The sequence below is a fragment of the Canis aureus genome, chromosome 25 (genome assembly GCF_053574225.1).
Source record: "Canis aureus isolate CA01 chromosome 25, VMU_Caureus_v.1.0, whole genome shotgun sequence".
NCBI lineage: Eukaryota > Metazoa > Chordata > Mammalia > Carnivora > Canidae > Canis > Canis aureus.
The window spans coordinates 24936833-24951136 of record NC_135635.1 but is presented as its reverse complement, the minus strand read 5'-3'; the positions used below and the strand labels follow the sequence as shown (position 1 = coordinate 24951136).

General features: G+C 37.6%; 1 protein-coding gene across 2 annotated transcripts in view; it reads left to right on the top strand.

Moving 5' to 3' along the window:
• The window catches only part of LOC144297097 (uncharacterized), a 68288-nt gene that overhangs the window by 52844 nt on the left and 1140 nt on the right, over positions 1–14304 (top strand). The window contains exons 3-4 of one of the 2 annotated variants that reach the window (XM_077870782.1): positions 3698–3883; positions 5235–5827. The exons of the other annotated variant lie outside the window; for it this stretch is intronic. The gene's annotated coding sequence lies outside the window, so the exon portion shown is untranslated. Of the gene's footprint in view, positions 1–3697; positions 3884–5234; positions 5828–14304 lie in introns of those variants that run through there. 2 annotated transcript variants of the gene reach the window in all.

Genomic DNA, 14304 nt, shown 5'->3' with positions numbered 1-14304 from the left:
AGACTCAGCTGCCTAATATTGCCAAGTTTTTTGTTTTTGTTTTTGTTTTTTTTAAGATTTTATTCATTTATTCATGAGAGACACAGAGAGACGGAGAGACACAGGCAAAGGGAGAAGCAGGCTCCTCGCAGGGAGCCCAATGCAGCGGGTCAATCCCAGGACTCCTGGATCGCTGAGCCAAAGGCAGATGCTCAACTGCTGAGCCACCCAGGCATCCCCTAATATTGACAAGTTTTAGTAAAATGTTTTTCTCTCCTTGAAGAGAGCTGTGTATCTCATCATGGTCCTCTCTTATAGAGTGCTTATGAAGATCAGTGATGTTCATAAAGTGTGCAGAACATTGGCTGCCATAATGTTTAATAAATGTTAGTTGTATATTAGCAACTGACACATTACTTTAGCTCCCAGGAGGCACACATATAATCAGCCTTGATTTTCTGGTTATATTTATCCACACCCTCATTTAAAAAGTATTCTTTTGTCTTTATTTTAATGACATTATAAATTAATAACAATCCTATAAGGGTCTGATTTGAACTCAGTTAAGAGGAACGACTACTTTCTTTCATTGAGATACTCATCCATGTGTGAAAAACATATATCAAAATCAATGAAGGTTTTTAAATTGCAGTTCATTACAGATACTCTTAAATTGTAAAATAATTAGTTCAGGTTCTTTTTTTTTTTTTTTGGCAAGAAACCAAAGATGAACAAGACTTTTTCTGAAAATATTTCACCTTTATTTGAGGAAATTTGTTGTTTACATTAGACAAGTTGTGCAAGTCAACAGAGAGAAGGAGACCTGTAGCCAGGCTCCTAAAGCTGAGAATATAGCCATATTAATATCAATGTTACGTTAGTTAAAATCTTAAACGCAAACCATTATGTATAAGAACCTAAACTAAACAATATAACTTTGCTTCTTACTAGACTATTTTTTGAATTCATCACTGCATCACTATGTTTATTTCTTTGAAGAATATTTCCAAGCACATATTTGAGCACGTGCCAAGTTGAAAGTTCCATTGTTATGAGAAATGAATCACAAAACAAAGTTCAAATGAAGGCTTTACAACCCTAACCACATCACATTTGAGGCTGGAATAGTTACACACAAAGGAAATACTTGAGGGAATATCCCAGTGAATGAAAGACAACTCACAAGCAGTAGAGCCCTCTAAGAGCAAAAAATTAGGAAGAATTTCCTATTTCCATAAACAATTACTGTTCTACTTAGTTACTTTAAAATCATCAGGCATTTTATATTCACAGTACAAATAGTTAATGAGTTACTTGAAGTGAAACAATCGTGTAGAATTGCAAGCCTTAGGTCATATTCCCCCATCCAGCTCACTATCACCTTACCAGGAAATGAAGATCTCTTAGAACTGTTTCACTCTCTTTACAGTAATAAATTCATCACAGTCTGAAGTAAACAAAGTGATCTATAAAAAGCCAACAGACTTAGATGTTTTTCATAATTTTAACAGGTATATGAGTGTCTGCAATTCGGCAAGAAATAAAGTCAATTATCAACTCTGTGAGGTCAATCTCCTGTAATATTACGAGAAAGGTCTAAATAACCTGGCTCATTTGACACTTCATGCTCAGGAACATCAATGACTTTTCTAAAATGTACTGGCCATCCAAAACTTCAGCTTTCATGATGAGAAATACATGTAACTTACTTAATTCTTTAATTAACTCAATCATTTTCTTTTTTTTTAATAATTAAAACCAAATTGATTTGTTTATTCCTCAAAGTCCAGATGAGTTTCAATCTTGTTAATCATAAAACACAGTTTATTTTCTCAGCTAGAAAAGACATTTTCATTTGTCACAGGTTCTAAAATATAAACAATGCAGGACATATAATCGGGTACTATTTTGCCACCAATATTAAAATTTTATTTAAAATGCCTCTTATAGGGATACCTGGATGGCTCAGTGGTTGAGCATCTGACTTTGCCTTAGTTTGTGATCCCGGGGTCCTGGGATTGAGTCCAGCATCAGGCTTTCCCAGGGGAGCCTGCTTCTCCCTCTGCCTATGTCTGTGCCTCTCTCTGTCTCTCATGAATAAATAAATAAAGCTTTTAAAAATGATTCAGGGGTGCCTCGGTGGCTCAGTCGTTAAGCATCTGCCTTTAGCTCAGGTCATGATCTCAGGGTCCTGTGATTGAGCCCCAGGCCAGTCTCCCCACTTAGAAGGAAGTCTGTTTCTCCCTCTTCCTTTGCCCCTCTGCACCTCTCACCGACTCATGCTCGCTCTCTCTCTCTCTCAAATATATAAAATCTTTAAAAAAACACACAACTGAATAATTCATGGGATTTAGTACATTCACAATGCTATGCAATGATCACCTCTATCTAGTTCCAAATACTTCCTTTCCTTTTTTCCTAGCTTTGTTGAGATATAAATTGACATATAGGGGAGCCCGGGTGGCTCAGCGGTTTAGTGCCACTTTCGGCCAGGGCTGTGATCCTGGAAACCTGGATCGAGTCTCATGTCAGGCTCCCTGCATGGAGCCTGCTTCTCCCTCTACATGTGTCTCTGCCTCTCTCTCTCTCTCTGTGTCTCTCATGAATAAATAAATAAAATTTAAAAAAATACTGTTTTAAAAAAATAAATAAATTGACATAATGTGTAAGTTTAAGGTACAAAATATGATTTGATATATGCAAATATCATGAAACGAAGTTAGTTAACACACATAAGGTTAGTTAACACCTGTATAACCTCATACAGTTACTTTTTTTTTAAGTAATAAGAACCTTCAAAATTTACTTTAGCAATTTTCAAGTCTGTAATACAGTATTGTTAACCATAATCACCATGCTGTATACTAGATTTCCAGAACTTGTTCATCTTATAATTAGAAGTTTGTGCTCTTCAACCAGCTTCACTTATTCTTTCCCCTTCCCTCCACCTCCCAAGCAATGACCAATCTGCTCTTTGAATATTAATCCTTATCAGATATAGAGTTTGCAAATATTTTCTACCCTTTCAAGGGGGCCTTTTCATTTTCATTTTCCTTTTTTTTTTAAGATGTTATTTTTCAGTAATCTCTACACCCAACGAGATAAGAGCTCAACTCACAACTCCAAGATCGAGAGTCTGGTGCTCTACTGACTGAGCCAAACAGACACCTGTGCCTTTTCATTTTATTGGTCTGTATTGATCTTGAAATATGGGTAGGAGTTGGGGGGGGGGCACAAACCAAAGGAAGGACATATTTCTGGTGTTCCACTGCTTTTATGATAGATCTCTCATGAATAAATAAATAAATAAATATATTCTGATGTATTTTGTGGGCTTTTAAAATCTTTAAGGGCTCTAAAAGTTTTTCAAAGCCCTTTTACCAGAAAAATATACAATAACTAACTACTTTAATAAGCAGTGTCCCCTCACTATGGTATAAACATAAAACATATTTTTCTAAATGACTTCAACTCTTCCATCAAAATCACCTGATTCATCTGTTACTGATATCTCAGTCAGATCCCAGAGCTTTCTAGTTATATTTCGTTACTTGAAATTCAAGCATCAGATCTGGGTTCCGCTCACCAGGGTGTCTCCTCTCCTCCATGTTAGCCAGTTTGTGGCCTGAGGGATTTTTTTTTAAAGATTTACTTATTTATTTATTTATTTATTTATTTATTTATTTATTTATTTATTTATTCATGTGTGTCTACACAGAGAGAGAGAGAGAGACAGAGAGAGAGAGGCAGAGACACAGGCAGAGGAAGAAGCAGGCTCCATTCAGGGAGCCTAATGTGGGACTAGATCTTGGGACACCGGGATCATACCCTGAGCCAAAGACAGATGCTCAACCGCTGAGCCACCTAGGCGTCCCATGTGGCCTGGGGGACTTAAAATGAGAAGGTAAGCTCTGTTCTTTTTCCTCTTTATTGGACATCATGCCAGATAAGTGGTAAGATGTTCTTCAACATAACTCTAATGAAATATGTACTGTGGACTCTACTATTTGTTTATAGGAAGTCAATGAACTCATTAACATTTTATGATCTACCATTATCAACGAAGGTTTTCAGTGATATGTATCTTGTATGGACTCAGAATCAACATTTCACAATTTGAAGCATGTGGTTGCCTCTTTATAACTTTGCAACACTGTTCACTCAAAAAATATTTATTATCTACTCTGTATCAGACACTGTGTTATATAAACCATAGTACAAGGAAAAAAGTGGATTTCATTTGCATATATATATTTTTAAGTTATAAACACAGTCTAGTTCAAACATATTTTCTTTTTCTTTTTTTTTTTTTTAAAGATGTTATTTATTTATGTACTTGAGAGACAGAGAAAACATGAGCAGCATGAGAGGGAAAAGAGAAGCATACTCCTTGCTGAGCAGGGAGCTTGACTCAGAGCTTGATCCTAGGACCCAGATATCATGACCTGAGACGTAGGCATTCACTTAACCAACTAAGCCACCCAGGCACCCCAGATATTTTCTTTTTACTAATGCAAAAAAGTTGCCTTTAAGTATTTCGAGGTCCTCATTGTGGTTGGTAGTTCAGATTAACATTAACTGACCAAACCTATTAACAATAGCAAACATACTAAGTAGATACTATGTGCCACTGCATTAAGCGATTTACCTGTCTTATTTAATCAAGCCAATAATCTGATGAGCTAGTTAGTAATATCCATGTCATTTTACAATGAGAAAACTAAGTATGAATAGTCATTAAACTAGCTTTGTTTTACCTACCTACTAAGAAAGGCTTGATTCAAAAGCCAGGTGAGCTAGTCCAGCTGTCCCATTGACGTGGTGATGTGAATCTAGGTTTCACCTCTTACTAGTTTGCAAGTTATTTCACCTTTCTCTATGTCTGTTTCCCCATCTGTAAAATAGAAATAACCACTGTACCTTTCTTATACGTATTGTGAGATGAATTAAGTTAAAATAAATAAAGCATTTAGAGTAGTCTGGTATAGAGTATACATCATTTAAAAAAACCTTAAAATTTATAGCTCAATCAATACCCCTTATCAAAAACCCATGAGGTTCAATTCAATGTATTTTGGAATTCAGAATTTTTCAGATTTTAGAAAGGTAAATGAGAGCATACAGCAAATTTGTTTAACATTTCCAGCAGAATCTGGGAACTTCCCTATAAACAAAGAAATGAATATGATTTAAACTTATGAATTTACACCAAGTAGAACAAATGATGACTATAAGTAATTTGATTTTTTTTAAAGATTTTATTTATTCATGAGAGACACAGAAAGAAAGGGAGGCAGAGACAGAGGCAGAGGAGAAGCAGTCTCCATGCAGGGAGCCCGATGTGGGACTCAAACACAGGATTCCAGGATCACTCCCTGAGCCAAAGGTAGGAGGAGCTCAACTGCTGAGCCACTCAGGTGTCCCAAGTAATTTGGTTTCAGTTCAGCTTTGAATTGTTAATTACTCTGTGGCAAATGTAAAAAAACTTTTGGTTTTTAGAACTTTTGGAATTTGAGAACTTTGGTAAAGGTCCAGTTATTAACAACTAAGTTATATAGTTTAACCCATAATGGTCAGAATCATTTTTACTTTAGGCTCTGGAATTTCAAATAGGATTCAAAGGAAAGCTTCCCGTGTAAATTCTACTAGTATCTTGGCAGAATTTAACACTTAGTGATATTATTTGACAACCAATTTCATCTTATCTGCTTCACAAAAGGTCTCTTGTGTTTCCATTTCAGAGGTTCCAAAAGACATTTTAAATCATTGTAAAAAAAAAAAAAATCATTGTAAAATTTGACTAGCTCCCCGATACAAAGCTTTTGATTCACATTTAGATTTTATCTTATGCCATGAAGTCTCAAAAGCCATTTAAATGTTTCCTAAACCTTAAACATTTTGGTACAATAATCTGAAAACTGTTTGAGTCACAACTTATTCAGAATGGATTGGGTTTTATTGCAGTTAACATAGAGTTCCCCAAATCTTCATGGTTTAAACAATAAATAAAAATAATATAAATAACTACTGAGAAATTGTTAAATGAGGCATCATGTTTGAAAATTAAAGTTATTGGGAATATGTTTTGGCCAATTGTCATTTTGATTAAATTACCCTTCTCTGTATTTTTAAAAATATTTTATTTATTTACTCATGAGACAGAGGGAGAGAGACAGAGAGGCAGAGACACAGGCAGAGCGAGAAGCAGGCTCCATGCTCATTGTGGGACTTCATTCTGGGTCTCCAGGTTCACGCCCTGAGCCAAAGACAGATGCTCAACCGCTGAGACACCTAGGCGTCCCACTCTCTGTTTTTTTGTTTTATTAAAGATTTTATTTATTTATTCATGAGAGACACACAGAGAGAGACAGAGAAATAGGCAGAGGGAGAAGTAGATTCCCTGTGGGGACCCCGATGCGGGACTCGATTCCAGGACCCCAGGATCATGCCTGGATCTGAAGGTAGATGTTCAACCACTGAACCACCCAGCCATTCCTGATTAAATTATCTCAAACAAATCATCTGAAGCTAATGTTATTGAGAATTATTTCTGAGTAGGAAAAAATACAGGACTTTTTCTTTATACATATTAATATTTTATAATTTTTAAAAATTAGTATGTACTTAGGAAAAAGAATTCTTGCACATCTTTATTTCTGGGTAATTTATTCTGTTTGCTGCAATTGCCAACATAATCTTTAAAACATTTTTTTCTTCCAAATTAGTTATTGGTGGTGTATAGAATTCCATTTACATTTTTTGTTTTTTGGGTTTTTTTTTTTTTTGAAAGAGAGACAAAGAGTATTTATGAGCTGGGGGGGGAATGGGGAGGAGCAAAGGGGGAAGAAGGGAGAGAATCTTTTTTTTATATATTTTATTTATTTATTCATGAGAGACAGAGAGGCAGAGACATAGGCAGAGGGAGAAGCAGGCTCCTTGTGTGGAGCCCCATGTGTGACTCGATCCCAGGACCCCAGGATCACAACCTGAGCCAAAGGCAGATGCTCAACCACTGAGACACCAGGTGCCTCAAAGAGAGAGAATCTTAAGCCATGGGGCTCAATCTCAGGCCCCCGAGATCATGACCTGATCCAAAATCAAGAGTTAGACTGAGCCACCCAGATATCCCATACATTTTTAAAACTAAGGTAGGCTTGGCTGAGCTCAAAGAAAGATTGATTTTATGAATCTCATTGTGCCTCTGCCCTCCCTTCCCTAGGATGTTTTTAAATTTAATTTATTATTTTTTTTAAGTAGGTTGCCTGCCCAGTGGGGAGCCCTACATGGGGCTCAAACTCACAACCCTGAGGTCAAGACCTGAGCTGAAATCAAGAGTTGGTTGCTCAGGTGCTTGTGCGGCAGTCTGTTGAGTGTCTTACTTTGGCTTGGGTCATGATCCCAGAATCCTGGGATCCAATCTTGCACTGGGCTCCTAGCTCCCTGCTCAGTGGGGAGTCGGCTTCTCCTTCTCCCTCTGCTCATGCTTTCTGTCTCTGTCAAATAAATAAACAGACAAACAAAAAAGAGTTGTTTGCTCAACTGACTAAGCCACCCAATTGCCCCCCCAGGATGTTTTTCAAATGATGAACACAGGGCTTATTATCTCTTTTCCTATGTATGACAAAATAGTCATAAGTCAACCCACAAGTATAAGTTCTGATTTATATTGTGTATATTGTGTTCACATCAATTATTTCACAAATATTGTTAATGTATTTTAAATGTCCTTTTTTGACTCAGTTTTTATTTAGAAGAATGTTTCTTTGTTTCTTAATTTTTGACCCTTCTTTTCAACCACAAGTTAATAACTTTGATTCTGTATGACTTGGCATGTGTCCTGTTGTAACATTTATTGTTTTATGATCAATGCAAAATACAATTAACTTTAAAAGAATCAATTTGTATCTATATTTCTTTTATGGGTAGCTAGTACACTTTATGTTAATCGGATTTTTCTACCATTCTACCTCTTCTCATTTATCCCCCCAACCAATTAAAAAAAGTTTTTGGGATCCCTGGGTGGCGCAGCGGTTTGGCGCCTGCCTTTGGCCCAGGGGCGATCCTGGTAGACTTGGGATCGAATCCCACATCGGGCTCCCGGTGCATGGAGCCTGCTTCTCCCTCTGCCTGTGTCTGTCTCTGCCTCTCTCTCTCTCTCTCTGTGACTATCATAAATAAATAAAAATTAAAAAAATTTTTTTTTAAAAATAAAAAAAATTTTTTTTTCCACCAGAAGGTCTGTGTATTGGCCACCTCTCATATATTTGTTTCAGACATATGGCTTTGGGTCATGAAGGTATAATTTGGTTTGGCTATTATGACTTCCAGACATGGACTCAAAATTGTAGGAGTGGGTAGAAGCTACTACTGGTTTTTGTAAAATGCCTCATACTCGTCACATAGATTGAAAATCCCTGGGACTGATTCTTAAGCAGCCCCATTTGGCACATTTTGACAGCAGTGGTACTGTAAACCACTTGGATACGATATTCAATCAATTTTCTCTCTACTGTATAATTCTCTCTACTGCATAATACTGAATTCTAGACCTTATGGTCTTAATATGTTGACAAGAAGAAAGAATCACATTTTACTAAAGTCCAAATACATAAAAGCCAACATTTCCTTATAGTCACTAATGGCCTGACACCATTATAAAAGCTAATTAATTAGTTCAGTAGGCTTTGTCCTTTTTAAGCCATCAGGATTTAGCCCTGCTACTTTAAGCTCTTCTGGATTGTTATATTACTGGATTGCCTGATAAGCTCTTATCTAGTGGTTACCTAGGCAGCCTAGTTTATCTTGCCAGTTTACAATTAATAGGGCTCATTCCTCCCATCTTTGTCTTAAAACAAAACAAAACAAAACAAAACAAAACAAAAAACAACTGGCATTTCATTTAATTTTCATATCCATAAATCCTCCAAAACAATGGCCAATCTCCCTGCATCTGCTCTGTGTTTAGGTGACTTGCAGACTTTATCACTGAGCAACCAGTCACTATGTCACTTCTCATTTCTTGCTATTGTGTCTCTTTCCAGGTCATGTTACTCAGGGCAGCTTTAAAATATACAATGGGAAGAAAAGGAGAGTAAGATGAGAGGACCTAGTGGATTACAAAGGGCCAGTGAAAGTAGGTCCTTGATATTCTCCTTACTGTTCCTCCAGAATATTCTCCTTTAAGTTCTGATAAATCTATCTCAAGAGAAGAGGAAGAAACATCCTTGGGATAGGCAGACTCCAAAGACATAACTCAGTTCTGGATTTTGAAACCCATTTACTGAACTAATGTCAAAACACTGGAACAATTCCCCTGGGTTAAGAAAGTCTTTTACCTTCTACTATCTAATAATAACAGAACCACCTCATTCACTAATAACTATTATGTACCATTTCATTTAATTCAGGTAAACATTGGGACCCCAGGTGGCTCAGCGGTCTTCCTTCAGCCCAGGGCGTGATGTTGGAGTCCCAGTATCGAGTCCCGCACTGGGCTCCCTGCATGGAGCCTGCTTCTCCCTCTGCCTGTGTCTCTGCCTCTCTCTCTCTCTGTGTCTCCCATGAATGAATAGATAAATACAATCTTTAAATCTTCTTGCCATCACTGTTATTTTTTTTGAGATTTTATTTATTTATTCATGAGAGACACACAGAGAGAATGGCAGAGACATAGGCAGAGGGAGAAACAGGCTCCATTCAGGGAGTCCGATGTGAGACTCCATCCCGGTACTCTGGGATCACGCCCTGGGCCAAAAGGCAGATGCTCAACCCCTGAGCCACCCAGGCATCCTGACATCACTGTTATTATCACTGTTTTGAAGATAAGGAAACTGAAGTTTAAAAGATGAAATAAACTAACTGCTCAAATTCTGTAGCAGGAGGTCTAACTACAAATCTCAAATCCTTTTAAACTCCTTCATTACCTTTCTCATCTCTGTATAGTATGCTTTAAAGAGCTGTGAAGCAAAATAAATAAATAAATAAATAAATAAATAAATAAATAAATAAATAAATAAATATAAAGAGCTATGAAGCAAAACCGTGCCTTTTAGAGCAAGATAGAATAAAATCTCAAGCTGCAGAAAGTGGTCCTTATTTGATGTGTGTTTTTCATATGTTGTGATTACATAGGGAGCAGGTATTAGTTTTTTGTAATTTCTGTGCATACAGAGTTGCTCTGAAATCCTAACTTATGACTACCAAAATATTGTTTCAAATACTCCTTATTGGATATGGAATAGGCATAAGAGGAAAGATATTAAATGTTTAACTTAGGAATTGATGTTAAAGTAATTAGGGACATCTGGGGAAGTTGAAATGGTAGTAAAATATACAGTGATTATTCAAATCAGCATATCTTAGGAGTCTAAAAAAAATTGTTTTAAACTATAATGCAAGTGTCCCGGCGTTTCACTGCATCTGTATCTTTGGGGTAAATCCCCAGCAGTGCAAATGCCAGGACACCTGCACCCCGATGTTTATAGCAGCAATGGCCACAATAGCCAAACTGTGGAAGGAGCCTCGGCGTCCATCGAAAGATGAGTGGATAAAGAAGATGTGGTTTATGTATACAATGGAATATTACTCAGCCATTAGAAATGACAAATACCCACTATCTGTTTCGACGTGAGGGACCTGGAGGGTACTATGCTGAGTGAAATAAGTCAATTGGAAAAGGACAAACATTATATGATCTCATTCATTTGGGGAATATTAAAATTAGTGAAAGGGAATAAAGGGAAAGGAGAGAAAATGAGTGAAAATATCAGTGATGGTGACAAAAGATGAGAAACACCTAACTCTGGGAAGTGAACAAGGGGTAGTGGAAGGGGAGGTGGGCAGAGGGTTGAGGTGACTGGGTGATGGGCACTGAGAGGGGCACTTGGCGGGATGAGCACTAGGTGTTATGCTATATGTTGGCAAATTGAACTCAATAAAAAAAAAAAAAAACCTATAATGCAGGGACATCTGTGTGGCTCAGTGGCTGAACATCTGCCTTTGGCTCAGGTTGTGATCCCAGAGTCCCGGGATCCAATCCTGTATTAGGCTCCCTGCTGGGAGCCTGCAACTCTCTCTGCCTATGTCTCCGGCTCTCTCTGTGTGTTTCTCACAAATAAATAAATAAAATCTTAAAAAATATATAATACAGAACATATTTATCCTGTCACCCATTTTCTCATCTGATGAATTATTAAGTGCCTATTAAATGTCAATCATCAGCCAAATCCTGGGAAAGATGGGTTTAAAAAGAAAATATACGATATAAATAAGTTAATATCTGTTCTTTCACCTGTAAGATGATGTTTTTGTCATTTATTTATATGGAATTAAGATGAAGCGTTGATCAGCACTCGTGAACTTTTAATTAATACCACTTAAAGTTTGGCCCAGGGCGCAATCCTGGAGACACCCGGGATCGAATCCCACATCGGGCTCCCGGTGCATGGAGCCTGCTTCTCCCTCTGCCTGTGTCTCTGCCTCTCTCTCTCTCTCTCTCTGTGACTATCATAAAATAAAAATAAATTTAAAAAAAAAAGAAAATTAATTTAAAGAAAAAAAATAATACCACTTAAAGAACAATAATAAGGACTGCTAAACCCACTTTATCAAACTTTATGAAAAATATGATTTCATATTTTCAAAGTAATCTGTTTTCCCCACTGATTTAAAATATTACCTTTACGGATGCCTGGCTGGCTCTGCCGTTGAGCACCTGATTTTAGCCCAGGGTGTGATCCTGGGGTCCTGGGATCGAGTCCCACATCGGGCACCCTGCATGGAGCCTGCTTCTCTCTCTGCCTATGTCTCTGCTTCTCTCTCTCTGTGTTCCTCATGAATAAATAAAATCTTTTAAAAAATTAATAAAATATTACCTTTATTGCATACTAACTACCCATATATGCTTGTTTTTTTTTTCTCTTTCTCTTCTTTTTTCTTTTGATCTATTCATTCCTGTGTCAGCCTCACAATTTATGGCTTTACAAAATGATTCAACGTTTGGTAAGATGCATTCCCCCCCCCCCTTTTTTTAAGATTTCATTTATTTATTCATGAGAGATACACATGCAGGGAGCCTGATGTGGGACTCGATCCCAGGACTCCAGGATTATACTGCGGGCTGAAGGCAGGCACTAAACCGCTAAGCCACCCAGGGATCCCCCAATGTATCCCCTTTTATTACTCCTAAAAGGATTTTAAAAAACAAATAGCCCTTTGTTTTATTTTAGTTTTTAAAGATTTTATTTATTTTGAGAGAGAGTGCATGAGTGGGAGTGGGGGGGGTGGGTTGGAGGAGCAGAGGGATAAGCAGACTCTCCACTGATGCAGGGTTTGACTCAGGACCCCAAGCTCATGACCTGAACTGAAGGCAGACGCTCAACCAACTGAGCCACCCAGATGCCCCTATTTTATTATTTTTTAAAAGTAATCTCTCTGCCCAACACAGGGCTCTAACACAACCCCAATATCAAGAGTCTAATGTTCTACTTGCTGAGCCAGCCAAGTGTCCCACTGTTATACTGATTTTTAAAAGTTTTCCCCTTATATATTTTATTTTATTTCTAATTATTTGTAAAGACTTTATTTATTTATTCATAGGAGACACAGAGAAAGAGGCAGACACAGACAGAGGGAGAAGCAGGCTCTCCTTGGGGAGCCTGATGTGGGACTCCATCCCAGGACCCCCAGAACATGACCTGAGCCAAAGGCAGTCACTCAACCACTGAGCCACCCAGGTGCCCCTGCCCTTATATATTTTAGATAGAAAAATTCAAATTCAAATGAATGAAAATTTCTATATTCAATTAAATCCATAATTGTGATTTATAGTGTGCAAGACATTGCCTTGAGGCCATGGAAAATGATATTAAAAGGAAGATGATAGAATTCTCGCTCTTAAGGAGTTTCTCCATTGTGTGAAATAATGGAGTAATAATCTGATTCTAGGAATATGAAAAAGAGGCAAGCTAGAACAAGTACCAATAGACATGTTTTATAGAGTTAAATATTTATTAGCTCTTATAACTGAGCCTGCATATAAGGAACACAATTTTTCTCAGATGTTTAGTGTGGTTGTTATAGTAGTTTTATACATGGCCAGAACCCTTAGGCTACCTTAAAGTTGTGAAGTATGGAACAGGTACAGTTTCATTCTTAGGTAGCAGCTCTGAAAATCTAAGCATTTAGAAATTCTTTTTTATTTTGGTGGGGGGAATAGAGGAACAGAGTGTTCATGTCTTTTATATTTTTTTAAAGTTTATTTTTTAATTTAAGTAATTTCTATATCCCATATGGGGCTTGAACTCATGAGCCCAAGACCAAGAGTCGTATGGTCTTCTGACAGAGCCATCCAGATGCCCCATGCACATCTTTTATTGTCAGGTATTACAGATGTTTTGGATTTCTGAATTTTCAGTTCACTTTACAATGACATTATATAACTGATTCTCTGTTGGGCACAGAAGAGTGACTCATTTTTTTTTTTTTATTTAAGATTTTTACTTATTTATTTTAGGGGGATGGAAGGGGCAGAGAGAGAGGGAGAGAGAGAGAGAGAGAGAATCTGAAGCAGACTCTGCACTGAGAGCCTGATGTGGGGCTCTATCTCACGACCCTGAGATCATGACCCAAGCTGAAATCAAGAGCCAGCTTCTTTTTTTTTTTTTTAATTTTTATTTATTTATGATAGTCACAGAGAGAGAGAGAGAGAGAGAGAGAGAGAGAGAGAGGCAGAGACACAGGCAGAGGGAGAAGCAGGCTCCATGCACCGGGAGCCCGACGTGGGATTCGATCCCGGGTCTCCAGGATCGCGCCCTGGGCCAAAGGCAGGCGCCAAACCGCTGCGCCACCCAGGGATCCCCCAAGAGCCAGCTTCTTAACCAACTGAGCCACCCAGGCGCCCAAGAGTGATTCATTTTATTTTTTATTTTATTTTTTATTTTTTTTTGAGTGATTCATTTTAAACAGGATTTCACTTTAGTGTCTGATGTAGCTATTAGACTTGACCACATAATCTTATTTTACAGAATATTTTCTTCTGCAAATTCTTTTTTAATCTTTTTTTTTTTTTTTTTTTAAGATTTTATTTATTTATTCATGAGAGACACAGAGAGAGAGGGGCAGAGACACAGGCAGAGAAAGAAGCAGGCTCCATGCAGGGAGCCTGACGTGGGACTCAATCCCGGAACTCCAGGATCACGCCCTGAGCCAAAGGCAGATGCTCAACCGCTGAGCCACCCAGGCATCCCTCTTCTGCAAATTCTTTGTGATATTAGTCTGGTAACTAAAGTTAACTCCACTGTAATTTAAAAAATTATGAGTGAGCCT